Genomic DNA, 10567 nt, shown 5'->3' with positions numbered 1-10567 from the left:
TCAAGAGGGTGGTCAAGGCCTGGTGGATGTGAGGAGTTGGATCCGGGCCTTTAGGATACAAGCTGTGCAGAGATTTCTTTATAACAAAGATGTGGTATGGGCCAAAACTGCAAGTGCGTTTTTGAAGCGGGCAGGAGGACTTGGTTTTGATAGACACCTGTTTTTAATGAATCTAGAGGAAGTAAGCCTGTCAGAGCTTCCACCCTTTTATAAATCTATGTTACAGACATGGAGAACTGTTTTTAGAGTGGAGCGGGACATGGGTGATCAAGGACATTGGACTCCAGAGGAACCATTGTTTTTTAACCCAATGATCCAGACTAGACTGTTGTCCTCCATAAGTGTGAGGAGATGTTTGCTGAGGAATGGTGTTCAGAAACTTGGACATCTACTGGATGAGAGGGGTTGGAAATCCATTGAGGCACTTCAAGAGATGACAGGATTAAAGTCTTTGCGTCTTGTTTCAAAGCTGAAAGAAGAAGTCTGTAATGCACTACCAAGCAGTTGCAGGACTTGGATAGGACTGAGAAAAACGCAGGACATGAGAACTGGGCAAGGTTTTCCAGAAATAAAAATTTCACCTGTAATAAATGAAGATGATGAAGGTGAAGTTGCAGACTCGATTTTATCTTTCAGGACCCCTCAGCTGGACCTTTTTAAAGATGTGTCTAAGAAAGCAATATACTGCATTACAGTTAAGACCACACATCGAGATTCATTGAAGAGGCAAAAAGCTTCTAGATGGCCAGAACTGTTACAACCAGACTTTCTCGTGCGGGACAGGTGGCGGACCCTGTATAAACCCCCTGTAGAGAAGCGAACTGCTGATCTACAGTGGAGGATTATTCACGGGGCTACAGCTACAGACCGACATGTGGCACACCTGAACCCAGCAGTAGTAGGGGAATGTCGATTTTGTGGGATGCAGGAAGATCTAGAACATTTATTTTTAAGGTGTAGCAGATTAAGAGACCTTTTTAGCTTACTTGAGACCTGATTTATAAGATTTAATGAGGATTTTTCTGATAAAGTGTTTATTGGGGGAATGAAATACAGTTTTCCAATGAGGAGGAAAATATGTTTACTAAATTATCTTATTGGAACAGCTAAACTGGCAATTTGGAAAACAAGAAAAAACAAAGGCCTACAACTTGCTACAATAGATCCTGAAATGATGTTTAGACGGTTGGTAGAGGGAAGACTGAAAATTGAATTTGCTTATTATAGATTGACAAATAATGTGGTTTTCTTTTGTGATGTATGGTGTCTTAATGAGGTACTATGTACAGTACAAAATTATATGTTTATTGTGAATTTTTAAAGTATTTGTTATTTTTATTTTTTTAATTGTCAATGTAATATGATGTAAGGTTCATAGAGTAATAAAGTGCTTGTTAAACCTCTCTCTCTCTCTCTCTCACTCACACACACACACACACACACACACACACACACAGGCTTCTCTCTCTCTCTCTCTCTCTCTCTCTCTCTCTCTCACACACACACACACACACACACACACACACACACACACACACACACACACACACACACACACACACACACACACAGTTCCAGCACAACAGCACCACATTTTCCACTAGCTCTTGCCAACACGTAAAACACTACACATCCTTGTATGTCTACCACACCTTATTCTGTTTAGCTAGCCTCCCTAATATTCAATAGGCTAATGTAAACGTTACTTACCAAAAATGCTCATGAATGATGCTTTGCAGACAGGTACTTTTTCAGTCTCTTTGAGAACGAGGTACTTCACCGTCAGATCCCTTGTTTTTTGCTCGGCGGGATTTTGGACTTTGGGTCTTCGCCGTTTTACTGGCATGATATCTATGTAAGACAACACCATGGCATCTTGTCTAGCTTTATCGGTGGTGGAATAAAACTTTCTGTTAATCTGTGTAATCTCTTCAGCTGACAATGTAGTTGCCTTACAATTGTTGTTGTTGTGACTACACGCGATATAGGGAGCTTTCTCCTTACCGCTGTATAGTGCTGTTTTAGCAAGGTTGCGTGAAAAACAATCATATTTTATTTTCCTTTTACGCCCTAATGAACATTTCACAGGTTCATCGAGCTCGTCAAAATGGTCCATCATCGATCACTGTTCAGTCAGCTTTGACGTAACTCCTCTCAGCTGGTGCGTCTTTTCGGAGTGACTAGCAGTTTTGTCATCTGACCTGAATAATGCGCGCTGATTCGCTAAAACGGACTTATCGGTTTCTGTACACAAACAACAAGGGCGCTTGTCGGCTTCTGCAGTAAAACGTGAACTTGCGATGCCTGACAGTGGACAATACCGGTTTTTCTCACAAAACGCATTTAGGGTTCAGAACGTGCTATGTGTGGAGAATAACGCACGGCAGTCGGTTCATTTTTTTTAATTTTGGCGTTTATCGGTTTTTGCAAATGAACTCTTCAATTGTTCAGACACTTTGCATCACAGAAATACATTATATTTTAAAGAATATAATAGAATACCATTATTTTAAATTGTAATAATATTTCACAGTATTGCTGTTTATGATGAGCTGAGACATTATTACAGAGGGGTTTTTTTCACAGCCTACCTGACTGAAAGGCCTCATTGATATGCAAGTCATTTCAGGTCATTATTATGTGATTCTTTTGTCTTCTCAGGTGTAAATGGCCCATTATTCATGATGATTCATGCCTCCACGCATACTGTTTCTTGACAAAAAGTGTCTTACAAAAACTAAATCAATATATTGTTTTATATGAAGGAGTAGGCAGCATAATTTTTACATAATTCTGAAGCAAAAATTAGTCTACAACCTCCAATACCCAGAAGTCTTGTGAACACAGATTTAACATACGTTTTTTGGCCTTATTTCAGTGACTTAAGTTTTTTGTTTTTTCAATAACCACACATAAACATTATTCCTTCAAAAATACAAACATGTACATACATGTTCCTCACATATTATTGTAGCCTAGTTTGTGCTGAATACAGTGTAATGACACTTTTGTCATTTATATGTTTATGAACAACTGAAAAAAGCACAAATGTCAGGGCATGTCAAAACTTCTCCAAGCCCCAAATCAGCCTCAGACTCCAGAGGGTTAATGAAGTGTCTTAAGCTGGGGTCGATCTACCTTAGCATGGCATTGTTGGACTAGTTCCCCATAGTGTCTTCGATGTAATACGAGTGAACCGCATTGAAAGGGAATGATACTCATTTACTAATGTAACCTCGGTTCCCTGAGATAACCGGAACGAGTATTGCATAGACGGCCATGCTAGCAGGCTCCACGACTGGTCGATGGTCGCTTCAGTCGATTAAACCTGATTCCTATGGTGAAGTGAGCCGCTTATATAGGCAGATGCCACACCCATTCTGGTGGGCACCATGTCCGCCACAGCGTGAAGTGCACCCTTGGGTTTGTGGACTTACGCTGCTTGGCTTCTGGCTTGTGCAGTTGCACTGCATTGTTAAATTTTACATAAGCTTCAAAATCCGAGTTTTCCCCATAGCATCTTCGACGCAATACTCATTCCCGTTATCTCAGAGAACCGAGTTTACGTTAGTAACCGAGTATCGTTTTCTTTCCCAGTGTCTTTTTATTGAATGGCTTAAAATCACTTGAATGTTTAAACTGACAAGACTTAAAAACACGTGAAAACGATAACCTTTCTTGAGGAAACAGCACTAGTCCGATCATTTAGATAGGTGATTATAGTTTTAGGGGGGGCTGAGAGACAGACAGGGGGGGCTAAAGCTCACCTAAAAACGGCCTAGAACCACCCCTGATTTCAATGATTGAAGAATTAAAACAGAAAAAGATGCTTTGCTTGATCAGATGATTTAGCTACTTTATTTTTCTAGGCCAGCTTTTTCTGAACAAAACAAAATGGTACAAACTTCACACTCATGTTCTTTGTCGCCATGAAAAACATTTTTAAATCAATTAAATCCCACAGGATTTTTAAAAACTCTTTCTGTATAGCAAACCCCAAAAGTGTTTTTTTTTTTTGTTGTTTTTTAACATAACCGCTGTTTGTTGATATTTGTTCGGGATTTGAACCTGCATTACAATCATTGTTGGTCAACGCTCTACCACTCGACTATGAATAGACTTTCCGCAAAATGCCCAGAAATTCCCTTTTCCAGCAGTAGCCTAGCATGTCCGTCTGACTTCACTCGTCTGACTTCGTAAAATTATCAGCGTCATTGCGTCTAGTTTTATTTATTTATTTATTTTTTAGGTGACATTTCTGGCAATCACTGGGAGATATGATCCCTGCAAACATGCACCTGTGGGGCCCATGCTGGCTTTTTGCGGGCACAGTGGGCTAGGGTCAGCCCGCACCAAACCTAAACAGGCCCAGTGCGGGCTTGCCCAGGGGAGGCCCACAGCTTTGGACTCACTGCGGGATCTCTGTGAGCCACCCACAATAGCGGACTACCCACATTAAGTGCTGGGCCAGCCCGTTTGGGCCCAGAGCAACTCTTGTAACTTTGGACCCATTCAGGTTTTGTGTAGGCAGCCCACTTTCATTTCCCATGCTCTGTTTGGCTGCTTTTTAAAATTAAATGTGAAATTCAGTCGGATCTTTATGGAAGTAATTTAATGCCAAATGTTTTTGAAATAAAAAGCTTGTTGAATTGCACTAATTGAAAAAAAATATGCATTACATTAGCTGTACTTGCATTTTGATGCACTGTATTTTTAAGGCTTGCATTTTTATAGGCTGAAATTCAACATGGTCGTATATTTAAGCTGTGAATATTTCAAAAATATTTCACACACATTTTCATTATTAAAAATTCAATTATTCATATTCACCTTTCAGATTTCACTTCCAAAATATTCATTGTTTAAAAATACAACTATTAAAATTCAACTAGCAATTTTCAGTCCATTTTATTTCACTTTTCAAATTCGCTTCCACAAATTCAGCGGTTTAAATTCGGCAGAAAATTCAACATTTCACATCCGGGGAACTGCAGGAAAAGCAGTAGAGTGCCGATGCATGATATCCATCTGCTGTTAGTCTTCTTCACCAGCAGGTGCCGCTAGCGGCTGTTTACAAAGACAAGCAACAGCTAGTAAGTCATCATTCATTCATAAAAAACGATTTACAGAATTAGAGCAAGCAGTAAGTGAATGTGTGATGATTATCAGGGCCAGTATACATGCAGAAAAGCTGATAAAGACACAAAAGCTGCATTTATGTTTAATTCAGTGTCTTTACGGTTACTTTCCCTGTGTTGGCTACAGCTTTCTCTACAGTGAACAAGATAACGTTATTGCCCGATGCTGGTGTACAGATCAAACGTTAAATCTGAGGTAGACAAATATTTCTCTCTGTTGTTTAGTTTCTTTAACTTTATATCGCGGCGCTGTGTTGTAATACTATGGTTTCCCTCATTCGTCATAGGATTCCCCTGCCAGGACATGTAAAACTCTTAACACAGCTTAATGGACTCGAACAGTGATATAAAAGACCAATTTTTTATGTAAGCTATACTATAGAGGCTCCAAGAAAGCAGATACTGGCATAAAGGTAGTTTGACGCTGAACGTTTGATATTCGCAAATTTAGGGACCGTCTCTAAAGTTACAACATTGGTATTCACGTTTCTACCTTCAATAGCGTTTAAAGAGAATGACTTAGTCACGAAACCAACTGTAAAGTGTTCATCTAGGTCTCAGGTATAATGCAAACATTTTAGATTTTTGATGTTTATTCAAATAAAAGGTAACACTTTATATTAACTAGTTAATATGAACTGCACTTCTACAGCACTTATTAATCTTTGTTAATGTTAATTTCAGCGTTTACTAATACATTATTAAAATCAATAATTGTAGGCCTATTTGTTAACGTTAGTTAATGCGCAGTGAACTAACGTGATCAATGAACTGCTGTATGTTTATTAACGTTAACAAAGATTAACAAATACAGTAACAAATGCAGGGGCGTAGTTTGCGGGGGGATGGGGGGGAGGTAACCCCCCCAATATTCAAATCCATCAGTTACAACCCCCCCCCCAATATTTCAGCATGAAAATCACAGTAGATCTATACTAACATATGTAATTCATTTATTTTGTAACAATAATTTTGTTTCTAATCAAATATGAGTTTGTCATAATAAATTAGTCAAAAAATTTCCCCCTTTCATTGAACCGATTGGTAACGCCCAACCAATGAGCGTCGCACTTTCATCAAAACAACGCGAGTGGAGCTCTACTGTTTGAATGGAGAGCACGGGTAGCACCAAAAAAAGAAGAGAACCGCTGCCCAGCTGACTATATTAAACTTCTGTTCAAAGAGGGACGTTAAAAAGAATTAAGCATGTACTGAGAAGGAGGTATGAAAACATTGTAATAGCTACACTCCACATATATTTTAGCTAGCTAATCCATTGCAATTTAGCCATAACTATCAGTGTAACTGTAACCAGTTACTAAAAAAGCCGTCTATTTTGTTACTTCATTTTTCAATAGCGTCTGTAATTATCAATGACAAAAGTATTCACATCGGTGTTTGTTTTCTTCCTCAATTAATATGACTTTTGAACGATTTAAGTAGTTCACCCATTAAACACGTCGAATCGCTGACACCTACTGGCGGTTTCAATTTTTAACATAATTTCTTTCTTTTTAGAATCACTCCGTTATGTTAGAATTTGATGAATGGTTATAGATAAATTCTATAAAGTTATGACAGATAGATAGATAGATAGATAGATAGATAGATAGATCTAATCTTTTTAATTAAAAAAAATAATAACAGGCAGCATACCAACGCTCAACCCCCCCAATGTTGAAACCAAATCTACGCCCTTGAACAAATGTATTGCTCATGGATAGTTCACATTAGTTAATACATTATGAATCTTATTGTAAAGTGTTCCCAAATAAACTGTCAAGTAATATGTAAATATTGCTATGTATTTCACTACTATATGGGATCATACAAAAAATGTCATAATTTAAAGCTCAATAGCATGTGAAGAGAATGATTTACAATCACAAAACCAACTGTAAAGTGTTCATCTAGGTGTCAGGTCCAACAGTGATGCGACCTCTCTCTCCCTCTCTCTCTCTCTCTCTCTCTCTCTCTCTCTCACACACACAAATCAAAGTACATGCACATATGCTTTTTTTTTTACAGATTTATCACACAATTTCTGCTTAATTCATTTTATTTTTCCTGCTCATATAAATGCTTTGGCAACACAATGTAACATTTGTATAAGCAGGATAATATATGATCAGGTAAAATAAAAATGAAAAAAAGTAGAACGAATTGTGTGATGAACGTGTAAAAAAAAAAGAAGAGAGAAATAGTATATATGGATGTACTTTGAGTGAGGTGTGTTTGACTATGTATATGTGCATGTGTGTACAAGAGTTTTGTAGAAGGTAGAAACGTGAATACCAATGTTGTAACTTTAGAGACGGTCCCTAAATTTGCGAATATCAAACGTTCAGTGTCAAACTACCTTTATGCCAGTATCTGCTTTCTTGGAGCCTCTATAGTATAGCTTACATAAAAAAATGGTCTTTTATATCACTGTTCGAGTCCATTAAGCTGTGTTAAGAGTTTTACATGTCCTGGCAGGGGAATCCTATGACGAATGAGGGAAACCATAGTATTACAACACAGCGCCGCGATATAAAGTTAAAGAAACTAAACAACAGAGAGAAATATTTGTCTACCTCAGATTTAACGTTTGATCTGTACACCAGCATTGGGAAATAACGTTATCTTGTTCACTGGAGAGAAAGCTGTAGCCTACACAGGGAAAGTAACCGTAAAGACACTGAATCATGGGCGTCGGAAGCAAAAAAAATGAGGGTGGGTCCTCCCTCCAAATTTTATTTATGCAATTATATATATATATATATACACACACACACATTAGATAGATAGATAAAATGCCAATCAATCGGTAGTCATTGATTTTTTTTAATAGAACAACGAGACAAACCTTTACATTTAATCGCGCACAACTGGAGAAACACACAATTACCTTTGATTTCGTTAGATAGAAAATAAGCAGGGCCGTACGCAGGGTTTTATATTTACCGAGGTCATAAAATGTAGTTTGCTAGGGGGGTACGGGGGCATGCTCCCCCGAGAAAATTGAGATTTCCCTGGTGTACATATGTGCATTTTTAAGACGTTAAGACCAACAAATTGGATAACAATAGCTTTAAAACCATGTCAACAAATACATGCATGCATGCACAGTTTTGAGGCAGCTTTAATCGCATGTTTGATAATTTCATTTTCAAACGACGGTCATTGCTCGTAGTTTCTATTGCGCTTTATTTTAGCTATAATAAAGTAATTATGCAGCGCGCGCCGGCGCATTTGCGCATGCAATTCTTGAGTGCGCGCCACGAGCACAGTATAATGACTGATTGGACAGTCGTGTTATTTTTTCTGAGTTTTACTGACATAGCCTGACAACATCTCATCTGACCGCAGTTCACTGTTGTTCAACTGAAGCTCCCTCGTCGTCACCTGCACCTTTTCCGCGCTCGTTTTACTTGCGCCTGGCGCTGAGGCGAAGTCGGAATGCGCGTCTGAAAAATGTCCCGTTTGTTGTGGTCGTAAAGAGACAGTTCTATATAAACGCAGCGTTTTACTTGGCGATGTTTTAAAAAAAGATTTTTATTTTTGGTATTTTATATGCTCTGTTGGTGGTTTGTGGAGTAGCATCACCCGGGAGGGATATTTTTTTTTTTATCCCCACCAGGGATAAAAAATAATTCAGCAGAGGCAGGGATACATAGACCAGACCATAAACCATTTTTATTACACTCATGCTGATATTGTACTATTTGATGATCAGTAGTGGTTCGCTAAATATAATAATTCAATAAGCATTTAGGCTACAATAAGCTTAACTTTTTATAACTTTAAAATGTATATATATTAAATAGATAATAAAAATATCTAGATAGCTGACTAAAGTAGGCTAAGTTTGAAAATGATATCATTTGTACATGGAGTTATTATATAAAAAGATAGGCTACTTAATTTCTTTACAATTTATAGGTGTTGTTTTAACAGTCAGTTATGTAAGTTTGATGGTTAATAGCTTCTAGCAACATTAAATCCAGGAGAGAAGACAATAAAGAAAAAGCATGTTTGATTTACATATAACAAAGTTTGAGCGCGCACAGCCACGCACGCAATATCTGAGCGAGAGCGAATAACGCCACGGAAACTGCCTCAAATTAAGTATAATGACGAGAAGAAAGCTGTGTGCGCTGCAGTCAGAGGTTCTTGATTCTCTAACGACTTTTTATGGGTTAAAACGAATGGAGAGTTAGGAGCCCGAGCACCCACCGGATTTCACTGCATTGAGATGCGCGTCCTGGAAACAGGAAGCCTCGGGTGCCGCCTCACATTGTCACTCACCGCATAATAACTAACTCTCACGCGCAAAGATAATAACAGCAGAAGCTACGCGCAGCACGTGAAATAATCAAACTAAGTCTAAAAACAGCTGTTGCATTTTACCGCGCAGCATATGCATCAGTGTAACAAATCAACATGATAATGAGGGGGCCTATGCCTCCATGACCTATGATGTGTCTTTATCAGCTTTTCTGCATGTATACTGGCCCTGATAATCATCACACATTCACTTACTGCTTGCTCTAATTCTGTAAATCCGTTTTTATGAATGAATGATGACTTACTAGCTGTTGCTCGTCTTTGTAAACAGCCGCTAGCGGCACCTGCTGGTGAAGAAGACTAACAGCAGATGGATATCATGCATCGGCACTCTACTGCTTTTCCTGCAGTTCCCCGGATGTGAAATGTTGAATTTTCTGCCGAATTTAAACCGCTGAATTTGTGGAAGCGAATTTGAAAAGTGAAATAAAATGGACTGAAAATTGCTAGTTGAATTTTAATAGTTGTATTTTTAAACAATGAATATTTTGGAAGTGAAATCTGAAAGGTGAATATGAATAATTGAATTTTTAATAATGAAAATGTGTGTGAAATATTTTTAATTGAAATATTCACAGCTTAAATATACGACCATGTTGAATTTCAGCCTATAAAAATGCAAGCCTTAAAAATACAGTGCATCAAAATGCAAGTACAGCTAATGTAATGCATATTTTTTTTCAATTAGTGCAATTCAACAAGCTTTTTATTTCAAAAACATTTGGCATTAAATTACTTCCATAGATCTTCCATTTATAACTGCGCAGATGGAATAAAAGTTAATGACACATGACAGTAATTCACATTTTTTATACAGAAAAAATACTGTTTTCTTAAATTACATGCAAATATATGAAAAAATTACAAAAATAATCTGTAATTATTACAATAGCAAAACAGTTATATGATAAAACAGTCAAATGACTGACAGCAACAGCTGCCAAACAAAAACCATAAAATTTACGTAAAATCTCGTTATTTAAATAAGCTGAAAACACTGTCACATGACTGGCAGCAACAGAACATTAAACACTAACATATTTGTCTAGATCTCAGCATCTTCACTTATTACAATCCAGTTTGACTATTTCTTTCATACA

The sequence above is a fragment of the Megalobrama amblycephala genome, linkage group LG12 (genome assembly GCF_018812025.1).
Source record: "Megalobrama amblycephala isolate DHTTF-2021 linkage group LG12, ASM1881202v1, whole genome shotgun sequence".
In the NCBI taxonomy this organism is placed as follows: Eukaryota; Metazoa; Chordata; class Actinopteri; order Cypriniformes; family Xenocyprididae; genus Megalobrama; species Megalobrama amblycephala.
Note: the sequence above shows the minus strand (reverse complement) of the source record.